Below are 23,321 nucleotides of genomic sequence, written 5' to 3' on the forward strand. Positions count from 1 at the left end.
TCTCTTGGAGAAGGTGAAAGATGAAAGCAAAACAGCTGGCCTAAAACTCAGTATTCAAAACATTAAGAACATGGCATGTGGTCCCATCACTTCATGCAAATAGATGAGGAAAAAATGGAAACAGTGATAGAACTTTTTTTCTTGGGCTCCAAAGTCACTGCTCGTGGTAACTGCAGTCAAGAAATTAAAAGATGCTTGCTTCTTTGAAGAAAAGCTACGACCAACCTAGACAGCGTATTAAAAAGCAGAGACATCACTTTGCTGACAAAGGTCCGTCTAGTCAAAGTGGTGGTGCTAGTGGTAAAGAACCTCCCTGAAAAAGCAGGAGACATAGGAAACTCAGGTCTGATTCTTGGGTTAGAATGATCCCCTGGAGGAGGACATGGCAACCCACTCCAGGATTCTTGTCTAGAGAATCCCATGTACAGAGGAGACTGGCAGGCTACAGTTCATAGGGTCAAAAGGGTTGGACATGGCTGAAAGGACTTAACACATACCACATGGCTTTTCCAGTAGTCATGTACGGATGTGAGAATTAGACACAACAAAGGCTGAGTGCCAAAGAATTGATGCTTCTGAGCTGTAGTGTTGGAGAAGACTCTTGAGAGTCCCTTGAATAGCAAGGAGATCCAACCAGTCAATCCTAAAGTAAATCAACCCTTAATATTCATTGGAAGGACTGATGCTGAAGCTGAAACTCCAATACTTTGACCACCTGATATGAAGTGCTGGCTCACTGGAAAAAACCCTGATATTGGGAGAGATTGAAGGCAGGAAGAGAAGGGGATGACAGAGGATAAACTGGTTGGATGGCATCACTGATTCAAAGGACATAAGTTTGAGAAAACTCTGGGAGACTGTGAAAGACAGGGACACCTGGTGAGCTGCAGTTCATGGGGTTGCAAAGAGTTGGACATGACTGAGTGACTGAATATGATGTCACATCGATAGAATTAGGATCCTGTATATTTAAGGGACAATAAATTTAAATGGTTCTAAGAATGGTAATCTCAAAAATTTTGATGAAGTAATTATATATTCACACATGCATTATATATATATTTCACACACAGGGACACACAGACACAATTTCCTAACCCCTATCTCCTATCTCATATCTTGTAAAAATAGCCATCAATCCAGTCAGTTTGTTTATTTAAATGTGAAAGGTAGAGCAATAAAAAATCTGAAAGGTAAGATTTTTTTTTTGCATGATGATGAAAATCATTAAAATTGCTTTAAGAAGAGCATCTATTAATTCAAAGACATTAGAGATTGAAAACTAAATAAGAGAATGGGACAAAACATTTCTCACACTTATAAGCACCAAATGCTCAGTATATCAGAAACTCCTTCTTATGAATAGAAATATACAAAGTATATATGTATATTCATATATTATGCTTATACTGCAAAAACTCTATATATACATTTAAGTATATATATATGTATATATATATATATAACAACTAAATAATAAAGGAAAAAGGACCAATAGTTTCTTCACAACAATATACCAAATTACCAACTATTATTAGTAAAAGGAAATAAAATCTAAACCAGTAACAAAATTCTATTATATATACACTGGAGGGAGTGTTATAAAAATGGGTGACTTGCAGAGTGATGCTTGCTCATAGACTATATATATATATATATATATATATGTATATATATATATATGCATGTGTTTGTGTGTGTGTGTATAGTAGGTATACACATATACACTTATATGAATATAATATATATATGAATATAATATATATACAAATGTAATATATATGTGAATATTATATATATATATATATATATATATTTTTTTTTTTTTTTTTTTTTTTTTCCTTTGGCTGCACCAAGCTGGCATGTTGGATCTTAGTTCCCCAGTCAGGGATCAAACCTGTGACCCCTGAAGTGGAAGTCAATTCTCAATTGCTGGATCACCAGAGAAGTCCCTATATATTATTATAAGGAAGTGATAAGAGACAGTGCAGGAACATTTGTAACAGAATCACTCATAAGTCTTGAACTATAAACTGTCTAAGTGATGACCATCCTCATTAGAATAAATATATAATTTTATTATGTTTATACAGTTAAAAACACAGAGTCATGCCTTTATCTAAACTGTCACAAACAATATGAAAAAACAGAAGAGAGAACGTAATGCAAAGCCCCATGCATATAAGGATCAAATGAAAGGAAACAAAGTTAAATTATAAAAACTCAGGAGAGTCTTTGTCTTTGGGAGTTGAGGGTGGGGAATAATTAGTGGAAGGATATGAAGACAGTTCCTGGATTGCTGGGAATGTTTTATTTCTTTATCTATGTCCTAGTTATGTGGGATTTTAGATATTCTGTGAGACAGTCTATGTAACAGTAAACACAATTTAAAAATATGTGCACTGATAGCATGTACAAAATTAAAAGGAAAATAAATGATTAAGAATAACTTTCATTATGTGTGACAGGAAGATGTTCTTACTTGTTTCTAGTTTGCTTGTGTAATTAAATGTTAGTCAAGCTAAAAATAACCAAGGGTTTGTGAAAATGTTGCTGGACCTTGTTTCCAAAGCATGTGATTCATTGTGCCTGCATTTGGTGTCCAAACTTGAGTTTTTTTTTGGTTTCCAGTTACTTCCCACGTAATGCTGATGGTGTTGATGCTGGACCACATGTTGTAAAGCACTTGTGTTGCTACTGTCTTTGAAATAGACTTTCCTCCATCCTTAGTCACCTAACTGAATCGCCCTTGCGGGGATCTTCCCAACCCAGGGATTGAACTCCGGTCTCCCACATTGGCGGGCAGATTCTTTACTATCTGAGCTACCTGGGAAGCCATGCATTCATCCAGATCCAACTTAACATGAATTAGGTTTTCCTTGCCCTTTCTATGACCCCTACCTCCTGTATTCCATAGTACTTTCCTTGGAGATTTTATCTATCCATTTTATTTTTTTTTTATCCATTTTATCTAGGTTTTTAATTTCTCCACGATATAGCAGCATATTTTAGTGTTTATTTTAATTTTGAGAATGATTTTTGCTTTGTCTGTTAAATAAATAAATCTCATTGAGTTCATAAATTTCTTTGTGGCTTAAATTTTTTCCTTGTGGGTTCTTGGGCTTCTTGTCTTCGGTTCTATCTTTTTCAGTCAAATGTATACTCAGATTTCTTAGGACCCCCTTCCTCCTCTCCCCTTAAAGTGAAAGTGAAAGTGAAGGTCGAGTCCGACTATTTGCGACCCCATGGACTGTAGCCTATAACGCTCCTCCCTCCATGGGATTTTCCAGGCAAGAGTACTGGAGTGGGTTGCCATTTCCTTCTCCAGAAGATCTTCCCAAACCAGGGATCGAACCTGGGTCTCCCGCATTATAGACAGATGCTTTACCATCTGAGCCACCTTGATGACACTTGTGCCTAACAACTTCCTGCTTTACTCAGATGGCGATTGCAAAAGTTTTTTTTCTATATATAAAATCCTGCCCTGGCTGAGGGCACCATTTCTCTCAGTAAATTGCCAGAAAATTAACAATCCATTGTTTTCCTTTCATTAGCCCTGCAGCAATCATATTTGCGTTTTCCGTCTCTCCTTTCCTCATCTAACCTTGCTCTTAAAACTTCTCTCAATATCTTGACTTATATATATTTTTTCTTTATTCTAGCTTTTATTGGGCTTCCCTGGAGGCTCAGTAGTAAATAATCTACATGACAATGCAGGATACACGTGTTCAATCACTGGGTTAGGAAGAACTTCTGGAGAAGGAAATGGCAACCCACTCTAGTATTCTTGCCCGGGAAATCCCATGAACAGAGGAGGGCTAAGTCCATGGGGTCTCAAAAGTGTTGGAAGCTACTTATCGACTAAACAACAAAGCTAACCTTTCCACTATAGCACTTCCATAGAAAATAACTAATTATACTGTGTTCTTTATCCTATACTTTCAGAACCAAAGCCTTCCTTGCCATGTCCTTTCCCATCTTTTTTCCGGGTCAGCAAAACCTGTTTTTAGTATATATTATTACATAAATGCAGTAATCCTCTTGCATTTGAAAAATATTTTGCTTTCTATGCTTAATGAAAAACCTTTGGTAAAAAAAAAAAAGAAATATATATATATATATATATATATATATATATATATAATGAATCAGTATATAATTACATTTTTAGAGGAGAAACACTAAGGAATATATCTCAGCTTTACAAATACTTTGCAATTTTGTTTCTATCACAGAAGTATTCCGATATTTTGGTACTCAGATGATGTGTTATATATTAATTTGGCTGTGTATAGGTAATGGGTCCATCACATTTTTCTGAATATTGCAGAAATAGGTCTTCAGTTCCTCTCACATTTAGAAGCTATTATCAATAAGGGGAAGGGACACTTTTTCTGCCTCTCCAACTTTGAATGCTTATAAACTTCTCTATATTTTCTGCTCAGTTATAATTCATTCCAGGAAGAGAGCCATAAATGAAGTTATCATTTTTTTCCTTTGGTTTCTCTATATCTAAGAATGGTTTTCCTAAATGTTTATAACCAACAAAAATGAATGGCTAGTGTAATTAAATGTGCATTTCAGTTACAAAGCTCTCTCTGAACAGTTGTCTTGGTCCGTTGCAAAGTCTTTAGTTGAATACATTTGTTTGGTTAGTAAGATATCTTTTCTTGTTATCTTTTCTTTCAAAAAGGTAGGAAGCCACTCTTTTTTATGACTCATGACTAAAAAGATCATATTAAAAAAAACACAAAAATTCAATTACAAACTAATTATGCCCTATATATGTTCTCTATAAGCAGTGAGAACAAGTTACATACATTTTACAAATAAAATTTTGAAATATGACTTAAGGTTCAAAACTGTGTCCTCCATATTGAAACAATAGCTATAATTTATTCATATTAAGGAATGCCATAAATCAAGAGAACCATGACAGTAAGGAGACTAAGTAGGTAATTTAAGTGTTTATGCTTGTATAACTGTTGAGGGTAATATTTGTGCCTTATAACAGAAGATAGCTTCACTACAAGTCTATGCATTTTAGAGGCAGGAACAAAAGTTAGTGTTAAAATCAATTTTGGTTTGCTTTGATTTCTTCTCATGTGGCTTTCCTTCTTCCATAAAAAAAGTTTTTAAAATGAACAGAAGCCAAAATTCTCTTGTATAAAATACTGGTCTTTTGCTTTTTAAAATGATGGCTTTGATGGATAGGTGTTTGCAGTTCTTGGTTAGGGACTGTACTTTTACTTCTTTTTCAGTCTTCACCAAGGTCTATTCATGGATATGGCTGGTCATTCCAGCAACTACTGGAACACTTGAGGCTTTAAGACAGTACAGTTTCCTTTCTGGAATGCTGATGGCAGAGATATAAGGTATTTAATAACTATATTTATAAAACCAATTGCATACAAACTAAAGATTATAATACATAGATTTTTAGGTAAATTAAACAAAAGTCCCATTGTTATTAATATTATTATTATTACTACTATTTTAACTTTTTCCTCATATTCAAATGCATTGCTGTTTACTTGACTGGTTACTAGATAAAATACAGAAATAACTTTGCATTTAGTGACTCACCTATAGAAGTGGGCTTTCCAGGTGGCACTAGTAGAATAGAACCCATCTGCAAATACAGGGACATGAGAAATGTGAGCCCTACCCTTGAGTTGGGAAGATTCCCTGGAGTAGAGCCTGGCAACCCACCAGTATCCTTGCCTGGACCCCATGGACAGAGGAGTCTGGCAAGCTTCCGTCCATAGGGTTGCAAAGAATTGGTCATGACTCAAGTGACTTAATATGCACACACGCATGCATAGAAGTAAGTCTATAGTTAAATAAATTACATTCTCATATTTTTAACATTAAAATGACATGCTAAAAAATGGTTGCCCAAATGTGGATCATTGAAGAAGAAAATGGCTACCTGTTCCAGTATTCTTGTCTGGAGAATTCTAAAGACAGAGGAGCCTGGCAGGCTACAATCCTTGGAGTAGCAAAGAGTGAGACACGACTGAACAACTAACACTAATGTGGATCACAGGCAATGCAATGGGATGCCTGTAGACAGAACAGGTCAACTCTTCCATGCTATACTCATGGAGGCATGTTTCAGTGAGAAGACTAGTCTGTTGTCACATCTAGTTTTCATTATTTTTCTTAATTTTTAATGAATCCATCCTAACAGGCATAAGGTGATATCTCACTGTGGTTTTGATTTGGATTCCCCTAATTACTAAAGATGTTGAGCATCTTTTTCACTCATGTGTTAGTTATTTGCATGTCTTAACTTGGGAATCCCAGGTGGCTCAGTGTTAAAAAAAACAACCTGCCAATGAAAGAGACACAAGACACATAGGTTCGATCTCTGAGTCAGGAAGATACCTTGGATTAGAAAACGTCAACTCACTTCAGTATTCTTGCCTGGAAAATTCCATGGACAGGAAATCATGGTGGGCTACAGTGCATAGGGTCACAAAGAGTGGGACATGACTGAGATGTGACTGAATGGCTGAGCACCCATGCATGCATTTTTTCTTTGGAGAAACATCAGTTCAGGTCCTTTGCTCACTTTTTCACTGGATTATTATTTTTTGACTATGAGCTGTAAAAGCCTCATATATATATATATTCTTTATCAGATACAGTGTCTGCAGATAATCTCTCCCATTCTATAGCTTGCCTTTTCATTTCATTGATGGTTACCTTTTGTGTGAAGCTTTTTAGTGTATGTAGTTCACAACATACATGTATAGTTTTGCTTTTGTTGTCTCCACTTTTTAAATTGTCCTGTTTCTGACTCTATCAAAACTGATTTTATGAAAGAATTGCAGGAAACAAGGAAAATATAATAAATAAATTGGAATTTCTTCATCATATATACTTCTGTAATATATATTTTTAAAAACATATGCAATAAATTAGAGTATATATTATAATGCAACAATTTGTTTCAGGAGTTTAAATACAAATTAATAAGCTGCAAGTCTTTTCTTACTATTTTATATAATTTAATATAAAATCTAATTATTAATTTTTATTATTTATGTACAATGAAAGTTCTACTTGGTGACTGTTTAAATGTTGGTGTTTTAGCTATTATAAACTTTTAATATTAATGTAGTCACATTCATTTCAGTTCAGTTCAGTTGCTCAGTCATGTCCGACTCTTTGTGACCCCACAGACTGCAGCATTCCAGGCTTCCCTGTCCATCACCAACTGCTGGAGCTTGCTGAGACTCAAGTATACCAGTGTTTTCTTCCAGGTTTCATATCTTGAATGTGAATGTCATTTGTGTGTATGTGCTTCTGTTTTTGTTTGTGTGTTAGAAAAAGTGTCCGCCATAGTGACATCATAATCTTCTGCTCTATTTTTAAATTTTGGCCTCTTTTTCCTCTTTAAATGGTGTGGGGACAAACTGTGTTCTGATTCTGCCTTTGTAATGGATGTCGACATCTATTAGGTCATGTCAACCCATTTCTCATTGGAGAGCATCACAGCCATCACCTGGCTGACCAATCAAAGTTTGCAATCATTTTACCAAATTTCTTGATAAAGTCCTTTGGGATATTGATTCAAATTACACTGAAGTTATAGATCAAATTGACAATTAAGATAGTCTCCTGGTGCATAAATATGCTATTTCTCTTGATATACTTAGACTGTTTGACTGCTCTAAGATGTAAATATTCTAGCCTGTCTTGTACGTCTAATCTTAGATTTGTTCTATATTTAATGTCTATATATTTTGTTCATATAGCAAAACATTTCTTTATAAATTGTGTGTTCTAACAACACATTTAACAGTGTATAGATAATATTGACTGATATATAATAAGATTATAGCATCTTCCCTTACTCTTATAAACTACTTTATCCAATTTATATTTTGAGGTTTATTTGTATTCTTCACACAAAATATACCTTCTTGGTTCTTATGTATTTCTTGTGGTGTTCTGTCCTTTCTTCCTGAGTGTATACTTTGAAAGCCCTTATTAAAGGTGGAATGATCTTTCTTTTTTATTTTTCATTTTTCTGATAATGTCTCGCTCTCTCATTCACTTTTTTTTAAAGACAGATATTTAGAGTAAGCAATTCTAAATTAGGAATAATTTTATCTCATCACACTGATAATCTTATTCCACAGTCTTCTAGCTTTCACTCTTACAGTTGAAATGACAGCTGTCATTCAAATTTCTTATGTCTTCTATTATTACTAGTTCTTCTTTCTTTCCTTTATTTTTGGATCTATCTGCTATACTTCTTTTGTACTTGAAAAGGCACAAGGATCTGAGTCAAACTTGGATATATCTAAGTTGTGTTATTTATAGTTAACCTTAGGTCATTCCTTTCATGTGAACAATAAACAAAACTGCTATTGAACTTTTGTCTATTATGAGGATTATTGCAGACATTTAACTTATATGTCATATATATATATATGACATTATATATATATTATATATATATATGAGTTATTATACATACCATAAGTGAATTAATTAACTTCAATCAGTTAAAAACTCCATAAAAAGTCTATTTTTGTTTGTTTGTTTGTTTTTGTTTCTAAGCATTTATCTGGCAAAGGAGTGATACTAGTGAAGGGAAATTGTGTATTAATCCCTCTCCATACACCAAACAATATCTTTTTCTTTTAGAAACAAGCCTAAATATATAGAATGATCTTCTTATATATCCCCCACAAATCTACATAATTCACTATTTTCAAACTACATAGAGTTTGAAGAATTGAGATTCCATTAATAGGAGAATGGAAAATATGACAATCACAAATTTAATGAGAATTACTGTAAAGAAATGAAAAGTAGCTTTGTGAGACTTTTTGTGGTTATCATTTCACAATAAATACATGCACTGATTCATTATGCTGTGCAGCTGAAACTAATATAATTTTTTATCTTAATTAGCTCCAAAAAGGTATTAAAAAAACAAGCAAAAGCAATGTAATTGAAAGAAATTTGCTATACACTTCCTATAAAAAGGGAAAGACAAATAATATTTTCCTAATACATACCAAATTGGATGCAGAGTTCCAGAGAATAGCACAGAGAGATAAAAAACCTTCTTAAGTGAACAATACAAAGAAACAGAGGAAAAAAATAGAATGGGAAAGACTAGAGATATTTTCAAGAAATTAGGAGATACCAATGGATAGGTCAATTAATTGGTAAAGAATCCACCTGCAATGCAGAAGACCCTGGTTTGATTTTGGGTTGGTAATATCTGCTGGAGAAGGGATAGACTAACCACTTTAGTATTCCTGGACTTTCCTTGTTGCTCAGCTAGTAAAGAATCTGCCCATAATGCGGGAGACCTGATTTCAATCCTTGGGTGGGAAAGATACCCTGGAGAAGGGAAAGGCTACCCATTTAAGTATTCTGGCCTGGAGAATTCCATGGACTATATAGCCCATGGGGTTGCAAATTGTCGGACATGACTGAGCAACTTTCAAGGGAATATTTCAGGCAAAGATAGAAGCAGCAAAGGACAGAAATGGCAGGGACCTAATAGAAGCAAAAGAGATGAAGATGAGGTGGAAAAACACACAGAGCTATATAAAAATGATTTTATCATCCAGATAATCACGATGGTATGGTCACTCACCTAGAGCCAGACATCGTGGAGCGTGAAGACAAAGGGACCTTAAAAAGCATCACTATGAGCAAAGATAGTGGAGGTGGTGGAATTTCAGCTGAGCTATTTCACATCCTAAAAGGTGATGCTGTTAAAGTGCTATACCCAATATGACAAAAAATTGGAAAACTCAACAATAGCCATAGTACTGGAAAAGGTGTTTTCATTTCAATCACAAAGAAGGGTAATGCCGAAGAATGCTCAAACTACTGTACAAGTGCACTTATTTCAGAAGCTAGTAAGGTAATGCTCAAAATCCTTCAAGCTAGGCTTCAGCAGTATATGAACCAAGACCTTTCTGAGAGGTAAAAGCTGAATTTAGAAAAGGCACAGAAAACAAAGATCAAAATTCCAACATCCATTGGATCATAGGAAAAACAATATGTATGGCTGAGACCTTCACTATCCACCTGAATCTATCACAACATTGTTAACTGGCTATACCCCAATACAAAATGGCTGTGGTGTCCAAAAATAATTAAAAATATAAAATAAAAAAAAAAAAAAGAAAGAAGTCTATTTCTTCTTCATTGAATATGCTAGAGTCTTTGACTGTGTTCAGTTCAGTTGCTCAGTTGTGTGTAATGCTTTGGGACCCTGTGAACTCAGGGATGCCAGGCTGCCCTGTCCATCACCAACTCCTGGAGCTTGCTCAAACTCATGTCCATCGAGTCAGTGATGCCATCCATCTCATCCGCTGTCATCACCTTTTCCTCCTGCCTTCAATCTGTCCCCAAATCAAGTTATTTTCTAGTGAGTGAGCTCTTTGCATCAGGTGGTCAAAGTATTGGAGATTCAGCTTCAGGATCAGTCGTTCCAAAATATATTCAGGACTGAATTCCATTATGATTGACTGGTTTGGTCTCCTTGCAATCTCAAGAGTTTCCTTCAACATCACAGTTCAAAAACATCAATTTTTCAGTGCTCAGCATTCTTTAAGGTCTAACTCTCACATCCATACATGACTACTGGAAAAACCACAGCTTTGACTAGATGGACTTGTGTTGGCAAAGTAATGTCTCTGCTTTTTAATATGCTGTCTAGGTTGGTCATAGTTTTTCTTTCAAGGAGCAGACATCTTTAAATTTCATGGCTAAAGTCACCATCTGCAGTGAATTTGGAACCCAAGAAAATAAAGCCTGTCACTGTTTTTGTGGTTTCCCCATCTATTTGCCATTGAAGTGATGGGATTGGATGTCATGATCTTAGTTTTCTGAATGTTCAGTTTTAAACTAGCTTTTTCACTCTCCTCTTTCACATTCATTAAAAGTCTATTTAGTTCCCTCTTTGCTTTATGCCATTAACATGGTGTCCGATACATACCTGACGTTGTTGATGTTTCTCCCAGTGATAGTGTTTCCAGCTTCTGCTTCATCCAGCCTGGTTTTTGCATGATATAATCTGCATATACATTAAATAAGCAGGGTGACAATATACAGCCTTGACTTTCTCTTTTCCCAATTCTGAAACCAGTCAATTATTCCTTGTCTAGCTTTAACTGTTCCTTCTTGACCTGCATACAGGTTTCTCAAGAGATTTGTAAGGTAGTTTCTTTAAGAATTTTCCATGACTTGTTGTGATCCATACAGTCAAAGGCTTTAGTGTATTCAAGGAAACAGAAGTAGATGTTTCCCTGGAATTCTCTTGCTCTTTCTATGATCCAACAGATGTTGGCAATTTGATCTCTGGTTCCTCTGCCTTTTCTAAATCTGGCTTGAATATCTGGAAATTCTCAGTTCATGAACTACTGAAGCCTAGGTTGGAGAATTTTGAGGATTATTTTGGTAGCATGTGATGAGAGTGTAATTTGACTGTGCAGATAAAAGCAAACTGTGGAAAGTTCTTAAAAAGAGGGTAATACCAGGCCACCTTACCTGATTCCTGAAGAACTGGTATGCAGGTCAAGAAGCAATGGTTAGAACCATAGATGGACTGGTTCATAACTTGAGAGGAGTGCATCAGGGCTGCATATCGTCCCCCTGTTTATTTAACTTGTATGCAGATTACATCATGAAAAATGTCTGACTGTGTTAATCTCAAGCTGGAATCAAGATTGCTGGGAGAAATACCAACCTCAGATATGCAGATGATACCACTTTAATGACAGAAAGTTAAGAAGAAGAAAAGAACCTCTTGATGAGAGTGAAAAAGCCGGCTTAAAACTCAACATTCAAAAAACAAAAATCACGGCATCCAGTCCCATCAATTCATGGCAAATAAATGGGAAAAAAAGGGAAACAGTGACAGACTTTATTTTCTTGTGCTCCAAAATCACTGAAACCACGAAATTAAAAGATGTTGACTCTTTGGAAGAAAAAGTAGGACAAACCTCACTTCAGTTCATGCCTGACTCTCTGTAGCTCCATGGAGTGCAGCATGACAGGCTTCCCTGTCCATCAACAAATCCGGGAGCTTACACAAACTCATGTACATTGAGTTGGTGATGTCATCCAACCCTCTCATTCTCTGTTGTCTCCTTCTCCTCCCGCTTTCAATCTTTCCCAGTATCAGGGTCTTTCCAAAGAATTAGTTCTTTGCAACAGGTGGCCAAACTATTGGAGCTTCTTTCAGCATCAGTCTTTCCAGTGAATATTCAGGACCTTTAGGATTCAATCCTTTAGGATTGACTGGTTTGATCTCCTTGCAGTCCAAGGGACTCTCAAGAATCTTCTCCAACACCACAATTCAGAAGCATCAGTTCTTTGGCGCTCAGCTTTCTTTATGATCCAACTTTCACATCCATACACGACTACTGGAAAAACCATAGCTTTGACTAGATGGAGTTTGTTGGCAAAGTAATGTCTCTGTTTTTTAATATGCTGTCTAGGTTGGTCATAACTTATCTTCCAAGGAGCAAGTGTCTTTTAATTTCATTATCTGCAGTGATTTTGGACACCCCCCAAAATAAAGTCTCTTATTGTTTCCATTCTTTCCCCATCTATTTGCCATGAAGAGATAACAGCATGAACAGTACTATTCCCTATGAACAGTATGAAAAGACAAAAAGATAGGACACTGAAAGATGAACTCCCCAGGTTTGTAGATGCCCAATATACTACTGGACATCAGTGGAGAAAAAACTCCAGAAAGATTAAAAAGATTCAGCCAAAGTGAAAACAACACTCAGTAGTGGATGTGACTGGTGATGGAAGCAAGGTCCAATGCTGTAAAGAGCAATATTGTATAGAAACCTGGAATGTTAGGTCCATGAATCAAGGTAAATTAGAAGTGGTCAAGCGGGAGATGGCAAGAATAAACATCAACATTTGAGGAATCAGTGAATTAAAATGGACTGGATTGGAGAATTTAACTCAGATGACCATTATATATATTGCTGTAAGCAAGAATCCCTTAAAAGAAATGGAGTAGCCATCATAGTCAACAAAAGAGTCTGAAATGCAGTACTTGGATACAATCTCAAAACTACAGAAGGATCTCTCTTTGTTCCCAAGGAAAACCATTCAATATCACAGTAATCCAAGTCTATACTCCTACCAGTAATGCTGGAAAGGCTGAAGTTGAAGGGTTCTATGAAGACCTACAAGACATTCTAGATCTAACACTCAAAAAAGATGTCTTTTTCATTATAAGGGACTGGAAGGCAAAAGTAGGAGGTCACCTGGAATAACAGGCAAATTTGGCCTTGGAGTACAGAATGAAGCAGGGCAAAAGCTAATAGAGTTCTGCCAAGAGAACACACTGATCACAGAAAACACCATGTTCCAACAATACAAGAGAAGACTGTACACACAGACATCACCAGATGGTCAACACCGAAATCAGATTGATTATATTATCTGCAGCCAAAGATGGAGAAACTCTACACAGTCAGCAAAAACTAGACTGGGAGCTGACTGTGGCTCAGATCATGAACTTCTTATTGTCAAATTCAGACTTAAATTGAAAAAGTAGGGAAAACTTCTAGACCATTCAAATATGGCCTAAATCAAATTGCTAACGATTATACAGTGAAAGTGAGAAATAGATTTAAGGTACTTGATTTGATAGACAGAATGAATCATGAGCTATGGACGGATGTTTATGACGTTGTACAAGAGAAATGTAGCAAGACCATCCTTAAGAAAAAGAAATGCAAAAAAGCAAAATGGCTGTCTGAGGAGGGATTACAAATAACTGTGAAAAGAAGACAAACAAAAAGCAAAGCAGAAAAGGAAAGACATACCCATTTTAAATTCTGAGTTCCAAAGAATGGCAAGGAGAGATTAGACAGCCTTCCTCAGTAATCAGTGCATAGAAATAGATGAAAACAATAGAATGGGAAAGACTAGAGGTCTCTTCAAGAAAATTAGAGATACCAAGGGAATATTTCATGCAAAGATGGGCTCAATAAAGGACAGAAGTGATATGGACCTAACATAAGCAGAAGAGATTAAGAAGAGGTGGCAAAAATACATGGAAGAACTGTACAAAAAAGATCTTTATGACCCAGATAATCGTGATGGTGTGATCACTCACTTAGAGCCAGATATCGTGGAATGTGAAGTCAAGTGGGCCTTAGGAAACATCACTATGAACAAAGCTAGTGGAGATGATGGAATTCCAGTTGAACTATTTCAAATCCTAAAAGATGATGCAGTGAAAGTGTTGCGCTCAGTATGCAAGCAAATTTGGAAGACTCAGCAGTGGACACAGGACTGGAAAAGGTCCAAACCTTTTTCCAGTTTTTATTCCAATCCCTATGAAAGTCAATGCCAAAGAATGCTCAAGCTAACACACATTTGCCCTCATCTCACACACTAGTAAAGTAATGCTCAAAATTCTCCAAAACAGGCTTCAACAATATGTGAACCGGGAACTTCCAGATGCTCAAGTTGGTTTTAGAAAAGTCAGAGGAACAAGAGATCAAATTGCCAACATCTGCTGGATCGTCAAAAATGCAAGATAGTTCCAGAAATACATCTATTTCTGCTTAATTGATTATGTCAGAGTCTTTGATTGTGTAGATCACAATAAACTGTGGAAAATACTGAAAGAAATGGGAATACCAGACCACCAGACCTGCCTCTTGAGATATCTGTATGCAGGGCAGGAAGCAACAGCTAGAACCGGACGTGGAAGAACAGACTGGTTCCAAATCAGAAAAAGTGTGTTTCAAGGCTGTATATTGTCGCCATGCTTATTTAACTTATATGCAGAGTACATCATGAGAAACGCTGGGCTGGAGGAAGCACAAACTGGAACCAAGATTGCCAGGAGAAATATCAATAATCTCAGATACGCAGATGACACCACCTTTATGGCAGAAAGTGAAGAAGAACTAAAGAGCCTCTTGATGAGAATGAAAAATTTGGCTTAAAGCTCAACATTCAGAAAATAAAGATCAAAGCATCCAGTCCCATCACTTCATGCTAAATAGATGGAGAAACTGTGGAAACAGGGGAAGACTTCATATTTTTAGTTTCCAAAATCACTGCAGATGGTGACTGCAGCCATGAAATCAAAAGATGCTTACTCCCTGGGAGAAAAGTTATGACCAAACTAGACAGCATATTAAAAAGCAGAGATGTTACTTTGTCAACAAAAAATTCATCTAATCAAGGCTATGCTTTTTCCAGTAGTCATATATGGATGTTAGAGGTCGACTATAAAGAAAACTGAGTGCTGAAGAATTGATGCTTTTGAACTATGGTGTTAGAGAAGATTCTTGAGAGTCCCTTGGACTGCAAGGAGATCCAACCAGTCCATCCTAAAGGAAATCAGCCCTGAATATTCATTGGAAGGACTGATGTTGGAGAAAATTCCAATACTTTGGCCACCTGATGCGAAGAACTGATTCAATTGAAAAGATCCTGATGATGGGAAAGATTGAAGCAGGGAGGAGATTGGGACGACAGAGGATCAGATGGTTGGATGACATCACTGACTCAATAGACATGAATTTGAGTAAACTCCAGAAGTTGGTGATGGACAGGGAGGCCTGGTGTGCTTCAGTCCATGGGGTCACAAAGATTAGGACCCTACTGAGTGACTGAAGTGAACTGAACTGATGACACCGGATGCTATGATCTTAGTTTTCTGAATGTTGAGTTTTAAACCAAATTTTTCACTCTCTTTCACTTTCATGAAGAGGCTCTTTAGTTCTTCTTCACTTTCTGCCATAAGGGTGGAGTCATCTGAATATCTGAGGTTGTTGATATTTCTCCTGGCAATCTTCATTCCAGCTTGTGCTTCATCCAGCCTGGCATTTTGCATAATGAAACCTGCATATAAGTAAAATAAACAGGGTGACAATATACAGCCTTGATGTTCTCCTTTCCGGATTTGGAACCAGTCTGTTGTTCCATATCCTTTTCTAACTGCTGCTTCTTTACCTGCATACAGACTTCTTAGGAGATGGGTATGGTGGTCTGTTATTTCCATCTCTTTAAGAATTTTTGACAGTTTGTAGACAGCCATACAGTCAACGGCTTTGACATATTCAGTAAAGGAAATAAAATGCTTCTCTGGAACTCTCTTAATTTTTCAGTGATCAAACGGATTTGGACAATTTGATCTCTGGTTCCCCTGTCTTTTCTAAATCCAGCTTGAACATCTGGAAGTTCATGGTTCACATACTGCTGAAATCTGTCTTGGAAGATTTTGAGCATTACTTTACTAGTGTATGAGATGAATGCAATTGTGCGATAATTTAAATAATCTTTGGTGCTACCTTTCTTTGGAATTCAAATGAATACCTACTTTTTCCAGTCCTGTGGCCACTGCTGAATTTTCCAAATTTGCTGGCATATTGAGTGCAGCACTTTCACAGCATCAGATTTTAGGGTTCCAGCTCAACTGAAATTCCATCACCTCCACTAGCTTTGTTCATAGTGATTCTTTCTAAGACTCACCTGACTTCACATTCCAGGAAATCTGGGTCTAGGTGAGTGATCATGACTTTTCAGGACCAATTTCTTTTAGGATTAACTGGTTTGATCTCCTTGCAGTCTTGCAGTACATTAGGCTCTCAAGAGTCTTCTCCAACATCGTAGTTCAAAACCATCAATACTTTTGAAGAGATATATTGTTTTTATTTTACTTAGTTATTCTTGTAGATTTTTATTTTAATCCCTCGTCTGCAACACATTTGCTTGTCTTCTCATGTTGTTAAAATATCTGTGTTAGCACTCTCCCTTCTTCAAGCTTCAAAATCATACCTCCTCTCACTTCTGGTATCTGTCCCCTGATTGGCAAGATTGGTCCACAGGCCTGTGCTATTATCCCCTTAATAGGGAGTTTGATTGGTGTTGTAGTGACAAAAATCTGCTCTGGACATTGAGTGGGGCCTCCCCTTTGCTCTGAGGTTGTTGTTGCTCTGTCAGGGCAGAGTCTGCTCCCTACCTTTTGGTGTAGAGACTCTGGATTTGTTTCTGAGCTGTGTTTCTGATTTGAAGTGCAAGGTAGGCAAGATTAGAGTACTCCCACTGGGTCAGAAGCCACTGAATATATCTTTTCTGAAGTTGTTCACCTGTGAATGTGCTCTGTTGTATCCCCTTTCATCCACTGTGCAGGCTCATGAAGTATAAGGTTGTTGGCACTTCTCTTGGCCCCACCTTAACTGTTGATATGCCAATATTAGGTGCTGGTGACCCTTATGCATTGTTTTCACCCAACCACAAGTTCAGGCAACTGAGGTCAAGTCCCAGGACTGCAGTAGACATGCAATAATTGTTGTGCACCTCTGTCAGCTGTAGAGACAGCCTCTAAGTTCAAACCCATCTCAACTCCAAACCACTTGTCTTTCCAGATGTTTTACAGGTGCTGGATTTAGGAAGTTGTCAGTAGAGGTGTAATTCTGCAGTTTTCAGAGCCATGAGTAGAGATAGCCCCTCTTCTTCATTACTCAGATGATTACTGTGACTCTGCTGTGGTTTCAGCCTTTCCTCTGGACAGATTTCCTAGTCATGGAAGCCATCTGTATCCTCCTTGGATAACAGAGTCAGTCCTGGGGCCCACTGTGAGAATTGCTTGTGACTACAGCTGACCACTCCCACCCATGTCAGCATGGGTGAGGCTTGGCATCTGCCTGTGGTGCTAGAAGAGGTGACCAGTTCCAACCTCTAGAGCCCAAGATGGTGGTGACTAGCACCCATCCCCAGAGCTCATATATTTGGTGTCTGTTGCCTGGGGAGCATTCACAGGGATAGAGGATTTTATGATAATCCTTTTATCATGCACTTTTCAATAATGGTATCTCACCTGCTTGGTGGGCCCAGGCTTCTTCCTAGTACACCCTCAGAAAGTACATCCTCATTTGCCTGGGCTCAAACTCTTCAGGCAGTTTCAGCATCCAACCCTGATTCTCTTCCTAGGACAGGGCTTTAGAGCTAAGCTTTAGAACCTAGTACTCACCCTCATCTACAGAGGATGGTCTCAGGTTGAAGAAGGCAGGGTGGCAGTGTCAACCCACTGTGCTGGCTACTTTCCATTTTGCCTTCCACAAATCAGTTTATGCTTTCTCTGTTTAGGCTCTGAAGCTCCCCCTCTGTCCAGTCTAATTTCTCTGCCAGTGAAGAGCTTTCCCAAGGTGCAGGAAACTTTCCTCTTTCACAGTGCCTTCCGCAGTGTGCAGGCTGTGTCCTAATTCCTTCTTTTTCTTGTTCCACTGGTTATGTGGAGGCTTTCTTGTCTTTCAGGTTTCTGAAGTCTTCTGTTGCTACCCAGTAGCTGTTATGTATGAATCATTGCACTTGTAGATGTATTTTCAATGTTTCTGTGGAGGGTGGTAAACTCTGCTTCCTACCCCTCTGCCATTTTGGTCACTACCCCCAAAGACTGGCATTTATATGGTAGCATTATTGATAATAGCAAAATCTAAGAAATGAAAGTATACATATTAGAATGGCTAAATAAATATATTGACATAATAGAACATTCAGTAGCCATTAAGTGTTAAAATTAAAGCAAACACTCACATAGTGTTCATTATGTGCCAGTCACAGCTACATGGATACCTAAAAATTTAAACTCATTTAAATCTCAAATCTCTTCTGCAAAGTAGTCACTGTCATTAAGCTCATTTTCTAGAAACACTGAGGTTAAGTAACTACTGAAGGACATAAGTAGATCTGGACTATATGGAAAATTCATTTCCCTTTCTCCCTGTCCTCCTTGTTTACCTGTTATGAGGCAAGATGGTGAATTGACTATCTCATAGACACAAAATCATTATTTGACTTAAACTCCATCCATTCCTGTAGGTCTTCAATAATGTGAACACAGTTATACATAATACAGAAAGTCTTGCATCATTATTGCAAACTCAGAATCACTAAAGTATTTTGTTAAATATAATGTAAGGTGGATGGAATTGCTGTAAAGATATCTATACCTGTCAAATGCATCAGAGACACCTTACTGAATTTCTACTAAATTCCCCTCATGAGGCAACAAGATGGAATTATGGATATAAATAAAGGACACTCTGACACAGATTTTTGGCAACTGTTAATTGGGAGATAAATGACCAGAAGCCAGAGAATGGTGTACATGCAGGGCATGCTGATTGAATTCCCCTTTGAACAGCCACCAGAACTCAACAGAGTACATAGTGGCATATAGAGCCAGATTTTTTTTCTTTTTTTTTGACACTTCTACTGGATTTGCAAAGTTAAAAACAAAAATCCAATGATGCAGGGTTACTTGGTGGATTTTCCAACTGCCAGGGAAATGAAGCTGTGTATGGTTGGATGGCATCAGCAGCTCAATGGGCTTGAGTTTGAGCAAACTCCAGGAGATAGTGAAAGACAGGGAAACCTGGCATGCTGCAGTGTATGAGGTCACAGACAGTCAGATAAGACTTAGTGACTAAAAAATAGCAATTGAGAGAAAGATAGTTACTGAAATCTGATCTTTACCATAGTAGTTCCAATGTCCATAAAGATACATATCAGATAATAAAATATATTCTCTAAGATAGTGACTTCTCTGACCACAGACTCACTCCTCAGTCTGCTAATTTACCTCTGAATAAATTACAGAAGTAGTTTATCTAGTTTACAACGTAAAAAGACAATACAGATACTTGAATAAGGGAAGCCAAAGGAAATAATCTGCACTCTCATGAGAAATATCAGGAGTAAAGAATTCTTTTTTCCTTAGAATGAGTTCCCAGAAAATAAGTAAAACTACTTTGTAGCTGAGGAAAAATACCCTGGAAAATACTACTTGATAGGCAACAAAAAGAATTTTAATGATTGTAATGAAAATATTAGTTGATTTTTTTCCCATTTATTTTTATTAGTTGGAGGCTAATTACTTTACATATTGTAGTGGTTTTTGTCATACATTGACATGAATCAGTCATGGATTTACATGTATTCCCCATCCCAATCCCCCCTCCCACCTCCCTCTCCACCCGATTCCTCTGGGTCTTCCCAGTGCACCAGGCCTGAGCACTTGTCTCGTGCATCCAACCTGGGTTGGTGATCTGTTTCACTATAGATAATATACATGTTTCGATGCTGTTCTCTCAAAACATCCCACCCTCGCCTTCTCCCACAATTTTGGAAGACTTCTATCATGTTTACATGGATTGCTGCTTTAATCCTCTGCTGTGTCAAGTGGTAGTATTACAATTATTATAAATTAGGAAAATGAAGCATAAGGAAGTTGAGTTATTTACTTAAATTGATTATTAAAAACCTCGTGTCAAACACAGGAAGCTACCTGTAAGTCTTGTGTTTAACCAGAGATCTTACTGCTTTTTGTCTTGCACCTCCTCCAAGTTACTGGCTTAGCTTTTGCTACTCAGAGTCAAATTATTGAATTTTCCACTTCCGTTGCCTCAACTCTGGATTTTCTTCCCCCAATTCCAGCTGCAAACAAGATCACTAACAATCATCGTACTGCAGAATCCAATGACTTGTTCAGTATTTTTGTAATTGACTTACCAGGAGAGCAACAATTAAAGTGTGAATTGCTCCCTATTTTGTTAATTTTGAACAGTTAACATAAGCTGTACTATCTGAAATGTTTTACACATACAATGCAATATTATTCAGTTTGGTCACTGTGTTTTATAACAAACCATTATAATTTACTCATTTTGCAAAATTGAAATTTTATAATCTTTGGTGAAAAACTCCTATTTTAATCTCCCTCCAGAATTTGGAAGACATGCTTCTACACTCTGATTCTTTGAATTTGACAATCTCAGATATTTCATATAAGTGGAATCACGCAGTATTTGTTATTCTGTGACTGGTTTATTTTCCCTAGCATAATTTCTTCTAGGTTTATCTATATACCTATATATGGAAGGATTTCTTATTTTTAAAGGTTGAATAGTATTCCACTAAAAGTGTATACCATATTTTATTTATCCATTTATTTGTCAGTTGGAATTTAGGTGGTTTCCATGTCTTTATTTTTGTGAATAATTGCCCAATGAACACAGGAATTAAAACACTCACTTTGGGATCCTGTGTCAGCTATGTTGGTTATATGCTGAGGAGTAGGACTGCTAAATCATTTAGTTGTCTATTTTTAATTTTTTGAGGGTTCTTCATATTATGTTCTATTACAGCTGTACCATTTTACATTCTTGTCAACAATGTACAAGTTTTCCAATTTCTCCATATTCACTCCAACACTCTTATCTTCTGTTCCTTTGATTATAGCCATACTAAAAAGTGTGGTCTGATGTCTCATTCTTTTGATCTGCATTTCTCTGATGATTAATGATATTGAACACACTTTTTAAAATATCTATTAGCCTCTTTGGAAAAATATCTACTCAAGTTCAGTTCAGTTCAGTCACTCAGTCATGTCCAACTCTTTGTGACCCCATGAACCACAGCATGCCAGGCCTCCCTGTCCATCACTAACTCCTGGAATCCGCCCAAACCCATGTCCATTGAGTCGGTGATGCCATCCAACCATCTCATCCTCTGTCATCCCCTTCTCCTCCTGCCCTCAATCTTTCCCAGCATCAGGGCCTTTTCAAATGAGTCAGCTCTTTGCAACAGGTGGGCAAAGTATTAGAGTTTATATTGATATTCTCTACTGAGTTACAGATGTTCTTTACATATTATGTATATGAACACATTATCAGATATATGGTTAGCAAATATATTTTCTCATCCCATAAGTTGACTTTTAAATTCATTGATTCTTTGTGTAGACACTTTTAGTTTAATGTAATTTTACTTGTATATATATTTGCCTATGTTTTGGTGTTATATCTAGGGAATATTTGCCAAGACCAATGTCAAAAAGTTCTTTCTGTTTTCTTCCAGGAGACTTATAGTTTCAAGTCTTATGTTTAAGTCCATTTTAAGTTGATTTTTTGAATATGATATAAGGGCCTGATTTTATTATTTTTAATGTGGAGATCTAGTTTTCCCAACACCCACTGTTGAAGAGACTATGCTTCCCTTATTGTGTACTTTTTGCTCCCTTGTTGAAGTTTGAGTGAGTGAGTGAGTGAAGTTTCTCAGTCGTGTCCAACTCTTTATGACCCTGCAGACTGCAGCCTACCAGGCTCCTCCACCCATGGGATTTCATCTGGATATATTTTCATCAGAAACTTTGCAATATCCTTTACTTGCAGTATCTTTGCCTGTCTTTTGTATGTGGGTAATACTGCCTTTATGTAATGCATTGGGAATTGTTCCTTCCTCTTAAACTTTCTGAAGGACTTTGAAAAACCTTGGTAGTAATTCTTTAAATGTTTGATAAGATTAACCAGTGAAGCCATATGAACCTAGGATTGCTTTGTTTAGAAGTTTCTTAAATACTTATTAAATCTCTACTAGCTATTACTCTGTTTAGAGCTTCTATTTCTTCATGACTCAGTCGTTTTGGTTATTTGTTTCTATAAATTAGGCCATTAATTTAAGATTATTCAACTTATCATTTCTGTGATATCAGCTGTAGTGTTCTTTCTGATTTTATTTGTCTTCTCTATTTTATATTGGCCTAACTAAGATTGGACAATTTTATCTTTTACAAAACCAACTCTTATTTTGATTTTTTACTATCTTTCTTTTGTTCTTTTTTGCCCTACTTTTGTTCTTTCTTTCCTTTCATGATTTTTGGAATAATTTATTCTTCTAGTTCAATGAGACATAAAGTTAGGTTGTTTATTTGTGATCTTTCTACATTTTTGACATATTACCAATATAATCTTCCATTTTAATACTGTCTCTGATGTATCCCATAAGTTTTCATATGTTGTGTTTTCATTTTCAAATTTCTCAAGACATTTTCTGATTTTCATTTATTTATTTATTTATTTATTTATTTATTTATTTCTCTGATCTGTTAGTTGATCAGGAGCATGATGCTTTAGTATCTACATATTTGTGACTTTTCCAACTTTCCTCTGCTGTGAATTTCAAATTTCATCTCACTGTAATCAGTAACTACATTTGAAACAAAAAGATTTCAATATTTAAAAATTTTTTAATACTTGTTTTGTGTCCTAACATGAGACCTCTCCTGGTGAAAGATCTATTTGTTCTTGGGAGAAGAATCTGTATACAACTGTTTTGAGGTGAAATGCTCTGTTTATATCTTAAATTAATAGGCCCATTTGGGATGTGGCATTGTTAAAAAGCAATTTCCTTATTGACTGTCTGTTTTTTCCATGTGTTATTGAAAGTGGGGTCTTGAAGTATCTTAATATTATATCCCCGTTCATTTTTCCCTTCAGTTT

The sequence above is a fragment of the Muntiacus reevesi genome, chromosome 19 (genome assembly GCF_963930625.1).
Source record: "Muntiacus reevesi chromosome 19, mMunRee1.1, whole genome shotgun sequence".
NCBI lineage: Eukaryota > Metazoa > Chordata > Mammalia > Artiodactyla > Cervidae > Muntiacus > Muntiacus reevesi.